General features: G+C 37.8%; 2 gene segments (V, D, J or C); both read left to right on the top strand.

Moving 5' to 3' along the window:
* The first annotated feature begins 6,721 nt into the window (after positions 1-6,721).
* On the top strand, positions 6,722-8,799 carry LOC311036477 (immunoglobulin kappa constant-like). The segment is given in 3 exons: positions 6,722-6,794; positions 6,931-7,518; positions 8,408-8,799.
* Positions 8,800-11,234: 2,435 nt separating this feature from the next.
* Positions 11,235-12,710, top strand: LOC311036478 (immunoglobulin kappa constant-like). The segment is given in 2 exons: positions 11,235-11,368; positions 12,319-12,710.
* Positions 12,711-12,871: the final 161 nt, after the last annotated feature.

Raw genomic sequence — 12,871 nt, forward strand, 5'->3', positions numbered from 1 at the left:
TTATGTAATATATAGTGGGGGTCCCTGCTTCATCTCTCTCTCAGTTAGGGCAGGGCTGCCAACATTGGACTGTCAGAATCCAGGAGATTGGTTGGGGGCGTGGCTAGTGGGGGGTCTAGGGGTCCTCACTACCGAAACGAAAGTTTGTCACTACCGGAACGAAAGTTAAATCCGAAAAAATCACTAAGTGTGGAGGCCAAAATCGTCCCACCAAAAACCTGTTAGGAGTACGTTTCAGGCAATTTAGAGTTGATTGGTAGTACTTTGTAGTGACTTTTTTTTTTGGTCCCTAACATTCAAAAAAAAAATCACCATTGTGTCACTACCGAAACGAAAGTTTGTCACTACCAAAACGAAAGTTAAATCCGAAAAAATCACTAAGTGTGGAGGCCAGAATCGTCCCCCCCAAAACCTCTTAGGAGTACGTTTCAGGCAATTTAGAGTTGATTGGTAGTACTTTGCAGTGACTTTTTTTTTGGTCCCTAACATTCATCGAGCTCAGGACTTACTGTAGTAAAACATTTGTTCACCATTGTGTCACTACCGAAACGAAAGTTTGTCACTACCGAAACAAAAGTTAAATCCAAAAAAATCACTAAGTGTGGAGGCCAAAATCGTCCCCCCAAAAACCTCTTAGGAGTACGTTTCAGGCAATTTAGAGTTGATTGGTAGTACTTTGTAGTGACTTTTTTTTTTGGTCCCTAACATTCAAATTTTTGTTTTCACCATTGTGTCACTACCGACACAATGGTTTCAGGCAATTTAGAGTTGATTGGTAGTACTTTGTAGTGACTTTTTTTTTTGGTCCCTGACATTCATCGAGTTCTTGACTTATTACATTTTTTTTTCACCATTGTGTCACTACCGAAACGAAAGTTTGTCACTACCGAAACGAAAGTTAAATCCGAAAAAATCACAAGTGTGGAGGCCAAAATCGTACCCCCAAAAACCTGTTAGGAGTACGTTTCAGGCAATTTAGAGTTGATTGGTAGTACTTTGTAGTGACTTTTTTTTTTGTCCCTAAAATTCATCGAGCTCTGGACTTGGTAAATCTGTTTTTTTCACCATTGTGTCACTACCGAAACGAAAGTTTGTCACTACCGAAACGAAAGTTAAATCCGAAAAAATCACTAAGTGTGGAGGCCAAAATCGTCCCCCAAAAACCTGTTAGGAGTACGTTTCAGGCAATTTAGAGTTGATTGGTAGTACTTTTTGGTCCCTAAAATTCATCGAGCTCTGGACTTAGCAAAAAAAAAAAACACCATTGTGTCACTACCGAAACGAAAGTTTGTCACTACCGAAACGAAAGTTAAATCCGAAAAAATCACTAAGTGCGGAGGTCAAAATCGTCCCCCCAAAAACCTCTTAGGAGTACGTTTCAGGCAATTTAGAGTTGATTGGTAGTACTTTGTAGTGACTTTTTTTTTTTGTCCCTAAAATTCATCGAGCTCTGGACTTGGTAAATCTGTTTTTTTCACCATTGTGTCACTACCGAAACGAAAGTTTGTCACTACCGAAACGAAAGTTAAATCCGAAAAAATCACTAAGTGTGGAGGCCAAAATCGTCCCCCAAAAACCTGTTAGGAGTACGTTTCAGGCAATTTAGAGTTGATTGGTAGTACTTTTTGGTCCCTAAAATTCATCGAGCTCTGGACTTAGCAAAAAAAAAAAACACCATTGTGTCACTACCGAAACGAAAGTTTGTCACTACCGAAACGAAAGTTAAATCCGAAAAAATCACTAAGTGCGGAGGTCAAAATCGTCCCCCCAAAAACCTCTTAGGAGTACGTTTCAGGCAATTTAGAGTTGATTGGTAGTACTTTGTAGTGACTTTTTTTTTTGGTCCCTAAAATTCATCGAGCTCTGGACTTGGTCAATCTTTTTTTTTCACCATTGTGTCACTACCGAAACGAAAGTTAAATCCGAAAAAATCACTAAGTGTGGAGGCGAAAATCGTCCCCCAGAAACCTGTTAGGAGTACGTTTCAGGCAATTTAGAGTTGATTGGTAGTACTTTGTAGTGACTTTTTTTTTTTGTCCCTAAAATTCATCGAACTCTGGACTTAGTAAAAAAAAAATTCACCATTGTGTCACTACCGAAACGAAAGTTTGTCACTACCGAAACGAAAGTTAAATCCGAAAAAATCACTAAGTGTGGAGGCCAAAATCGTCCCCCCAAAAACTTGTTAGGAGTATGTTTCAGGCAATTTAGAGGTGATTGGTAGTACATTCATCGAGCTCTGGACTTAGCAAAAAAAAAAATTCACCATTGTGTCACTACCGAAACGAAAGTTTGTCACTACCGAAACGAAAGTTAAATCCAAAACAATCACTAAGTGTGGAGGCCAAAATCGTCCCCCCAAAAACCTCTTATGTGCTTTACTAGCATTGGAAAATAATGGGTACAATTTCATCCATTAAAAAAGTAGGCCTACAGAAATTGATTTGATGACTGAACCAATGTAAGACCCATCTTTAATAATAACCATTCATTACTTAAAAGTTAATATCTCTGTATGATGGCATGCACTGACCACACCCCCGAACCGGGGGGTCTGGGGGTCCTCCCCCAGGTGAATATTGGGAGTTTGTCAGTTTGATACCAAATCCAGTAGAAAACCAGAAGAAATGACGATCCAGAAGAGTGTCAGGAGACATGGTCAAAAACCAGGAGACTCATGCGGCATCCAGGAGTGTTGGCAGCCCTGGTAAAAGCCCCAGGTAAAAGTTTAAATGTCCATTGCCATTGACAATGCATTGGGCGCTTAAAGTTAGATATTTCAAAAAATACAAATCATTTCGAAGTAAAACAACTCAAGGTTGCATGTCCACAGTAAGGTGGAATGTTTTAACTGTGAATGGAGTTTCAAGGTGAAAGTGTTTTTTTGAGGTCCCAAAATCTTCCATCGGCCTCCATTATAAATCTCTGAACTTTTAAAGGAGTACAATTCTAAAACTATTAAACATTTCAAAGATCCCTTTTCAGGCAAAAATGTCCATATTAGGATGAACATTTTAAAGTTTGAATGGGGTTTCTATTCTATATATATGACATTTTGAATCATTACAGTCAGTTCCCCTTCTTTTGGGTCTTGAGTCGAACCAATTACTCCCGCGGAGACATCAAATTTCTCTTTTGGGCCTTGAGTCCCAGGACTCTAGGCCCAAAAGAGAAATTTGATGTGGGGAGTAATTGGTTCGACTCAAGACTCTTTTGGGTCTTGGGACTCAAGACTCAAATCCTGGAAATCAAATCCTGGAAATGGCAAATCAGCATGTGTGGGATTTGAAGGTGCAAGAGTCATGTAAAAGTTGGAAAAATATCCAAGTTGGATTTGAACTGGGAACCTTCCAGTTGTAAGCCCTGTATCTTAACCACTGCACCACAGTGATTCTTACTTGGGCACTTAAAGTTAAATATTTAAAAAACTACAAAACATTTCAAAGTAAAACATCTGAAGGATGCATGCCAACAGTAAGGTGGACTTTTTGAACTGTGAATGGAGTTTCGAGGTGAAAGTGTTTTTTTGAGGTCCCAAAGTCTTCCATCGGCCTCCATTATAAATCTCTGAACATTTTAAAGTTTGAATGGGTGTTCTAGGCGTAAGTATGTAGGACTAGTAGCCTGCCAAAGCTTGTACCTTTTTCCCTTTAAATGTCCATTTTGCCGTTGACTATCACTGCTTTTATAGATTTCAGGGTACAAAGTACACACTTTAGCAGGCTACTAGTCCTACATACTTACGCCTAGAAACCCCATTCAAACTAAAATGTTCATCTTACTGTGAACAATGTTTGCCTGAAAACGAATCTTTCAAATGTTTCATAGGTTTAGAAATGTACTCCTTTAAAAGTTTTGGCACCTCAAACAATGCTTTCACCTAGAAACTCCATTCACACTTTTTATAATTCATCTTACTGTGGACACAAATGCTTTTTACTTTTAAATGTTTTGTAGTTTTTGAGATATTTAACTTTAAGCGCCCAATGCATTGTCAATGGCAATGGATATAGAGCACCGAAGTCTGAAGTTACTGCCAGTAGAGGGCGCTGTTCCAGGGTTCATGGCTTTATTTTTTGTGTTGAAACCCCCATTTGGGAATCTTAGATCACGTCATATAAGAACTGTGTTCCAAACATAAACACACCACCCTGGCGTTTTTGTCAGGGGGGTGGCTCTGCATCGTTTATGATATTCATTCATATATTTGATACAGCCTGTTTCTGGCGAAAATGGAATTTATTCTGCCTTAAAAGTCTTAAGAACTACTATTTCCGGGTCCGAAATCACTGTCCCCACAGCAGCCGCGTTCATGGGAAATGTAGTCTTTGGGTTGTTTGACTCGTTTCTAGTGTTTATATTGTGTTACTCTTTGGTTAAATGTGTACATTTACACCTTCAGTCGATGCTTCATATCCATATGAGTAAAAACGCCAGGGTGGTGTGTTTATTTTTGGAACACAGTTCTTATATAAACGATCAAAGATTCCCCAATGAGGATATCAATATAAAAAGTAAAGCCATGAACCTGCGGAATGCGCCCTCTACTGGCAGTGAAGTCAGGACTTCGGTGCTCTATTTAAAGGGAAAAAAGTACAAACTTTGGCAGGCTAAGTTAACAGAACAAGTGAGAACCTCTGTGGTGCATTGGTTTAGATACAGCAATTGCAACCTGAAGGTTACCGGTTCAAATCATCTGACTGTTATCGTTGTTTACTAATACAATAAGAACATCTTACCAGTGCTTATAACTTCAGCAGCAACACAAGTTTAGTTTCAACTAGGCCTGCATTACATCTATAACTAGTGACAATACACACACACACACACACACACACACACACACACACACAAAAACAATTAAAGCAGATCACAATGACATACATTTAGTTTCAATAGCTCATGTTATATTTCATACACATCAGAATAGCTCTCTCATATACTGTTTATCAATTCTCAACCCTCATCAGCGTAACTCTGTGCCTCGCTTAAGTTCTTCGACTCGGGTCTTCTCCCAGCTTCTTCTCTCTGGCTACCTCTGGCGTCTGCTGTGCAGGCTGCAGTCTTCTCTTCTCCTTCTTCGTCACTCACAACTCCTTCCTCCTCAATCCCTCTGAGGCCTGCTTGATCTTTGACCTGAACTTGTTGCTCCACTGCATGTTATTGTATCCGATTCCGAACACCATTTCCACTGCATCCATACGCCAAATGATGAAAATAGCTGATCTACAAGCTGGTGTAGAAATTAGCTGTCCGAAATGCAAGAAATCAACTTGGGAACACAAGGGTGCATATATCTCGCTGCTTGGCAACAATAGTAGTTGACTGATTTCTTTCAAAAATATTTTCCAATTACATCATAACCTTTTAAAGATTTAGCAAATAATATAATATTTAGTGTTGACTTTGCCTATTGTACAAATAAAAACATGACTTTCCTCAAACTTCCTCAAGCTTTACTCTGCAATGTGGTAATTAAAGGAATGTTTGTGAATCTCTAAATATAAATTATTACTATTACCATTTTGGAAATGTAGTGGCATAATCCCTCAGTTGATATGATGGGATTTTTAGTTGTTGCAATATATGAGTTAAAATGTTAACTCGGGTGTCTCATGTCGTCCAATCCATTTTATTCACATGATCAATGTGTGCGCGTGCACGTGTGTGTGTATGTGTATGTGTGTGTGTGTGTGTGTGTGTGTGTGTGTGTGTGTGTGTGTGTGTGTGTGTGTGTGTGTGTGTGTGTGTGTGTGTGTGTGTGTGTGTGTGTGTGTTTTTGTGTGTCGTGTGTGCATTTAAGCGATAGATATTGTCATTTCACTTCATGCATGAGTATATTTGTAGCAATATTTTCATACCAAACAACAAATAATTGTATACAGACGTGTTGGAGGCAAAAAACACACATATAATGATGAGCCATGAACTAAATGCATAATGTATCACATTTTCTGTGTCTCTCAAAAGTGCTGTCAGACCATTATGACAAAAATAACACTTTTCAAGCAACATCTCTACAAGGTAGAGCAGCAATACTTCAATGTTTGATGAAGCGTTGTCTGTAAATAGTGGAACTTCTGTAATTACCTTTAAATTACAAAAATCCTCAAAGGAAGTATTTTGTTTTACTTTGCATTTTAAAGTGCTGTGATGTCTGCTACAGTGATCCTGGTGGGAGGTTGTGAGGTGCATTTAGTTTCAGAGAGAGGTAGAGCTTCATGACAGAAACCAAGACATCTGCACTCACAAAAAGACATGAAAGAGGAACTGAAATGGGCTCAAACAGCATGCTGGTTATGAGATGAGTTTTTGTACAGCACAGACTTAACCATTAGCATGGGAAAGATTATCACTGATTTAGCAGCCCAATAACATGACGACAAGGATAGAAAGATGAACAACGTTAAGCTAAGTACAGTACAATTGTCTCAAAACGCTCAATTAGTTCCAACACATAATGAGATTCTAACACCTGGTTGTTCACAAATCCTTTTGGGATTCAGTATTCATCTGTTGACTACATGCAAATGACAGAGGAAGAGAGTGTTTCTGGTTGGCTGCTTGTTTGAAGAGAATGGATGACTGGTTGTAGATTGTGTCTTATAGAGGATGAGTGGAATGGTTTCAGTCTGTGAGGCTTCTTGTATAGAAGGCTTTAGAGTTCCACTGAAGTACAGAGTATTGTGAACAGAGACATCATAGGTATCTTTCTGCAGCACCTGAACTGATCTTAGACCAGACAATGGCCTTTTCTACAGCTTCACTCACTGCCCTGCTGTTGACCCTGAGTGGTAAGAATTAATGAGATTAGACTACAACACATTCTGTTTAATCATAATCTTTGATTTTACTTTTTACTTCTTTGAAACTAAAAAGTGTGTTTCTCACAAGTGAAGTCAGTAAATTAAAATGTATTTTTGTCCACAGGTTTAGAAGCAGCTCTGACACAGCCTAAGTCCATCTCTGTAAACATTGGAGACAATGTGAAGATCTCCTGTACTGAAAGTACACACACTGGCTCTCAGCTCTCCTGGTACCAACAGAATTCTGATGGAACTGGTGTTCCAAAGTATTTATTTTATACAACTGGGACCAAAGCAAGTGGAGTACCAAGTAGGTTCTCTACCTCTGGATCTGCTCAAAAAACACAGTATATGCTCATCAATGGAGTCCAGGCCGAAGATTCTGCAATGTACTACTGTGGTTGTGCCTATTACCAATACCACAGTGTTACAGTTCAGTGAGGAGCCCATACAAAAACCCTACAAACATGTTTAGAATGAAGAAGAGCAGAACCTGTTTGAGTTGTGTCAGGTAAAGTTATCATACATTAGACATGGGTTCAGACTCTATATTTAGAGTATTATCAGTCTTTTAATGGATTTAAAGTTCTCACTTGTAGTGAGTGAAGCATGAAGAGAAACCCTGAGCAGCAGATTACAGCACAGAGGTTTTTGTACGGGGACAAATCACTGTGATACTCTGGCTTTGGTGAAGGGACTGAAGTCTTTATTGGTAAGTTTGGCTTTTCTCAAGTTAAGTAATGTGTACAAAGGAAATGTAATTATATAAGCATATCAAATAAGTATTTGATTTGAATTTAAAATGTTATTTACAATTTCAGATAAGCAAGTACAAATAGAAAATGGTTCTTTTGTAATTATGTTGATTAATTACTATTGTATTATTAACATTATAACACATTTGTATATCACATACTGTAACATCAATCTATTAGATGGTATAAACATCTATTGAAATAAATTAATATTGGAATTAATACAAAAATGCAACAGACATTATTGGCATATCAACTATGGTTTAAGAGTCGGTGCAATTATTTTTATTTTTAGTGCATGCTAGCCACAAATTGCAGTTCATTAGATAGAAAAACAAATACGAAATCTACATCCAGCTTGTAATAAAGATACTTTTTTTCTGATAAATACTTTATTTATTTGGAAAAAGTGTCTTCATCACAAAAACATCATTTTTGTTTAGACATTTTAATTGAGTCAACTTAATTTTTGTATCCACTAATTAATTACCTTAATGGTGTTTTATTAATAATACTCAAGTCTAGCTTTAACATTATAACATGCTCAAAATGGTTGCGTATCAAATAACTGTAAAAAATTAAGCTCTGGATGAAATTAGCAATACATTATGTGGATTTTACAATATATGTTGATGAATCTATTAGATAGTCAAATCTAAGAAAGTCATATTTAATTAATAATTTAAAATATATATATAATATATGTATTTTTTTTTTATTGCAGTAGTTTCTTCACGTATTCAAATTAGCTTGTTCCATTTCCAGTTTTCAGTCTGTCAGTCAGAAACAGTGTATTTACAGTAACCTTTAAGTGACATGTTGTTGTCATGTGTCCTCTCCTCTCAGCTCGTCCTCCGTCTCCCCCCAGTCTGGTCCTGATGGCTCCAGTCCAGCCTCCTCTCTCTGGGGACAACAGTGCCACCCTGCTGTGCCTGGCCAAGGGCTACCACCCTGACGGTGCCACCCTGTCCTGGTCTGAGGACGGAGCCTCTGTGACGGGCACCCAGGTCCACACGGGCCAGTCCCAGCGCCAGCCTGATGGCACCTACACCCTCAGCAGCCATCTCACCCTGCCCTCCACACGCTGGCACTCAGGACACAGCTTCAGCTGTCACCTGAGTCACTCAGCTCTCAGCAGCCCACTGAGCAAGAGTGTCAACAAGCAACAGTGTTCCCTCTGAGACAAGAAGAACACATCCATCTATTCTCTGCTGATGAGCAGAGAATAGATGGAGCAGGAAAACACACAATTACAATATTCTGCAATGTTATACAGCTTTGTAGTCTATGTGATAGTGTCTTATATATCCACTCTCTGAGGCCCTTTGGTGATTAGAGACAGAATTACAGGTGAATTGGTTGACAATGTTTTGCTGTTTGCATCTCTGTGTTAAATAAAGTAATTAAATCATGATCTATCTCCAACACATCTTTGTCAAAGACAGATGTAATATTATTTACTTTACACTCACTGTCATTCTCTAAAGTATTAACATCAGTCTCCTGCGTAATTAAATGAATTCAGATGTTCAGCAGCTATTTGACATGCTAACAATAAGTTCGGTTTTGTTATCAAAGAATTGTCTACCAGCAAGGTTTTCCTGAAATATTACCCATAATAAGAAGTTGAATATACTGGGGGATAAACACTGACAAGTCAAAGTGTCCTTGTTGTTTACTGATTTCTTAAAAAAAAAAAAAAAATCCAATTACATCATATAGATATATAATATTATTTTATAATATTTGACTTTGGCTATGGTACAAATAAAAACACGACTTTCCTCAAACTTCCTCAAGCTTTACTCTACAATGTGGTAATTAAAGGAATGAATCTCTAAATTGTAATTATTACTATTACCATTTTGGAAATGTAGTGGCATAATCCCTCAGTTGATATGATGAGATTTTTTGTTGTTGCAATATATGAGTTAAAATGTTAAAATGTTAACTCGGGTTTCTCATGTCATCCAATCCATTTTATTCACATGATCGTGCGCATACGTGTGTGTGTGTGTGTGTGTATGTGTGTGTGCGTTCGCGCGCACACACGCGTGCTTGTGTGCATTTGAGCGATAGATATTGTCATTTCACTTGATCATGTGTGAGTACATAATTTTTGTAACAATATTTTCATACCAAACAACAAAAACTTTTATACAGACGTGTTTGATCCAAAAAATACATACATATAGTGATGAGCCATGAACTAAATGCATTATGTATCACATTTTCTGTCTCTCAAACAAGTGCTGTCAGACCATTATGACAAAAATAACACTTTTCATAAAACATCTCTACAAGGTAGAGCAGCAATAGTTCAATGTTTGATGAAGTTCTGTCTGTAAATACTTAGTGAAAGTTCTGTAATTATTTTTAAATTACAAAAATCCTCAAAGGAAGTATTTTTTTTACTTTGCATTTTAAAATGCTGTGATGTCTGCTACAGTGATCCTGGTGGGAGGTTGTGAGGTGCATTTAGTTTCAGAGAGAGGTAGAGAGCTTCATGACAGAAACCAAGACATCTGCACTCACAAAAAGACATGAAAGGAACTGAAATGGGCTCAAACTGGTTGTATGAGATGAGTTTTTGTACAGAACACACTTAACCATTAGCATGGGAAAGATTATCCCCTCTGATTTAGCAGCCCAATGATATTGACGACAAGGACAGAAAGATGAACAACTTTAAGCTAAGTACAGTACATTTGTCTCAAAACGCTCAATTAGTTCCAACACATAATGAGATTTGAACACCTGCTGTTCACAAACCATTTTGGGATTCAGTATTCATCTGTTGACTACATGCAAATGACAGAGGAAGAGAGTGTTTCTGGTTGGCTGCTTGTTTGAAGAGAATGGATGACTGGTTGTAGATTGTGTCTTATAGAGGATGAGTGGAATGGTTTCAGTCTGTGAGGCTTCTTGTATAGAAGGCTTTAGAGTTCCACTGAAGTACAGAGTATTGTGAACAGAGACATCATAGGTATCTTTCTGCAGCACCTGAACTGATCTTAGACCAGACAATGGCCTTTTCTACAGCTTCACTCACTGCCCTGCTGTTGACCCTGAGTGGTAAGAATTAATGAGAGATTAGACTACAACACATTCTGTTTAATCATAATCTTTGATATTACTTTTTACTTCTTTGAAACTAAAAAGTGTGTTTCTCACAAGTGAAGTCATTACATTAAAATGTATTTTTGTCCACAGGTTTAGAAGCAGTTCTGACACAGCCGAAGTCCATCTCTGTAAACATTGGAGACAATGTGAAGATCTCCTGTGCTCAAAGTACACGCACTGGTTATCCTTTGTCCTGGTACCAACAGAATTCTGATGGTGTTCCAAAGTATTTATTTTATACATCTGGGACCAAAGCAAGTGGAGTACCCAGTAGGTTCTCTACCTCTGGATCTACAGCACAAACACAGTATATGCTCATAAATGGAGTCCAGGCTGAAGATTCTGCAATGTACTACTGTGGTTGTGCTTGTAGCTCATACCACAGTGTTACAGTTCAGTGAGGAGCCCATACAAAAACCCTACAAACATGTTTAGAATGAACTACAAGCAATGGAAGAGCAGAACCTGTTTGAGCTTTCTCAAGTAAAGTGATCATACATTAGACACGGGTTCAGACTATATATTTAGATTATTTTCAAGCTTTTCATGGATTTAAAGTTCTCACTTGTAGTGAGTGAAGCATGAAGAGAAACCCTGAGCAGCAGATTACAGCACAGAGGTTTTTGTACGGAGACAAATCACTGTGAGACTCTGGCTTTGGTGAAGGGACTGAAGTCATTATTGGTAAGTTTGGCTTTTCTCAAGTTATTGAATTATTGAAAGTGATGTGTACAAAGGAAATGTAATCAATTATATAAACACATTAAATACAAGTTTTTGATTTTATTTAAAATGTTATTTTCAATTTCAGATAAGCAAGTACAAAGAGAAAATGGTTCTATAGTAATTCTGTTGAGTAGTTTTTAGTTACTATTGTTTTATTAACAATACCCAAGTATAGTTTTAACATTATAACACATTTGTATATAACAGAACATATCAATCTATTAGATGCTAAAAACATCTATTGAAAGAAATTAATTTTGGAATTAATAAAAACAAATGCAACTGACATTATTTTCATATCAAGTACGGTGTAAGAGTGGGTGCAATTATTTTTATTTTTAGTGCAAGCTAACCACACATTGCAGTTAATTTTAGATTGAAGAAAAACATATACCAAATCTACATCCAGCTTGTAATACAATATCATTTTTCCGATAAATACTTTATTTATCTGGAAAAAGTGTCTTCATTACAAAATAACTACAACAAGAACATATTTTTGTTGATTTTGTTTAAACATTTTAATTGAGTCAGCTTAATTTTTGTATCCACTAATTAATTACCTTAATGGTGTTTTATTAATAATACTCAAGTCTAGCTTTAACATTATTACATGCTCAAAATGGTTGCATAAAAATTAAGCTCTGGATGAAATTAGCAATACGGTACATTATGTGGATTTTACAATATATGTTGATGAATCTATTAGATAGTAAAATCTAAGAAAGTAATATTTAATTAATAATTTCAAATATATATAATATATATATATTTTTAAATTGCAGTAGCTTCTTCAACATGTTCAAATTAGCTTGTTCCATTTCCAGTTTTCAGTCTGTCAGTCAGAAACAGTGTTTTTACAGTAACCTTTAAGTGACATGTTGTTGTCATGTGTCCTCTCCTCTCAGCTCGTCCTCCGTCTCCCCCCAGTCTGGTCCTGATGGCTCCAGTCCAGCCTCCTCTCTCTGGGGACAGCAGTGCCACCCTGCTGTGCCTGGCCAAGGGCTACCACCCTGACGGTGCCACCCTGTCCTGGTCTGAGGACGGAGCCTCTGTGACTGGCACCCAGGTCCACATGGGCCAGTCCCAGCGCCAGCCTGATGGCACCTACACCCTCAGCAGCCATCTCACCCTGCCCTCCACACGCTGGCACTCAGGACACAGCTTCAGCTGTCACCTGAGTCACTCAGCTCTCAGCAGCCCACTGAGCAAGAGTGTCAACAAGCAACAGTGTTCCCTCTGAGACAAGAAGAACACATCCATCTATTCTCTGCTGATGAGCAGAGAATAGATGGAGCAGGAAAACACAATGTTATACAGCTTTATAGTCTATGTGATGATGATATTCTCTTTTATAAAGCCACTGACTGAGGCTCTCTGGTCATGAGAGACAGACATACAGTAGAGGTGAATTTCTTAATGTTTTGCTGATTGCTTCTCGGTGTTGAATAAAGTAATTAA

Source organism: Gymnoscopelus microlampas (assembly GCF_963454915.1).
Source record: "Gymnoscopelus microlampas genome assembly, chromosome: 20".
NCBI classification, from domain to species: domain Eukaryota; kingdom Metazoa; phylum Chordata; class Actinopteri; order Myctophiformes; family Myctophidae; genus Gymnoscopelus; species Gymnoscopelus microlampas.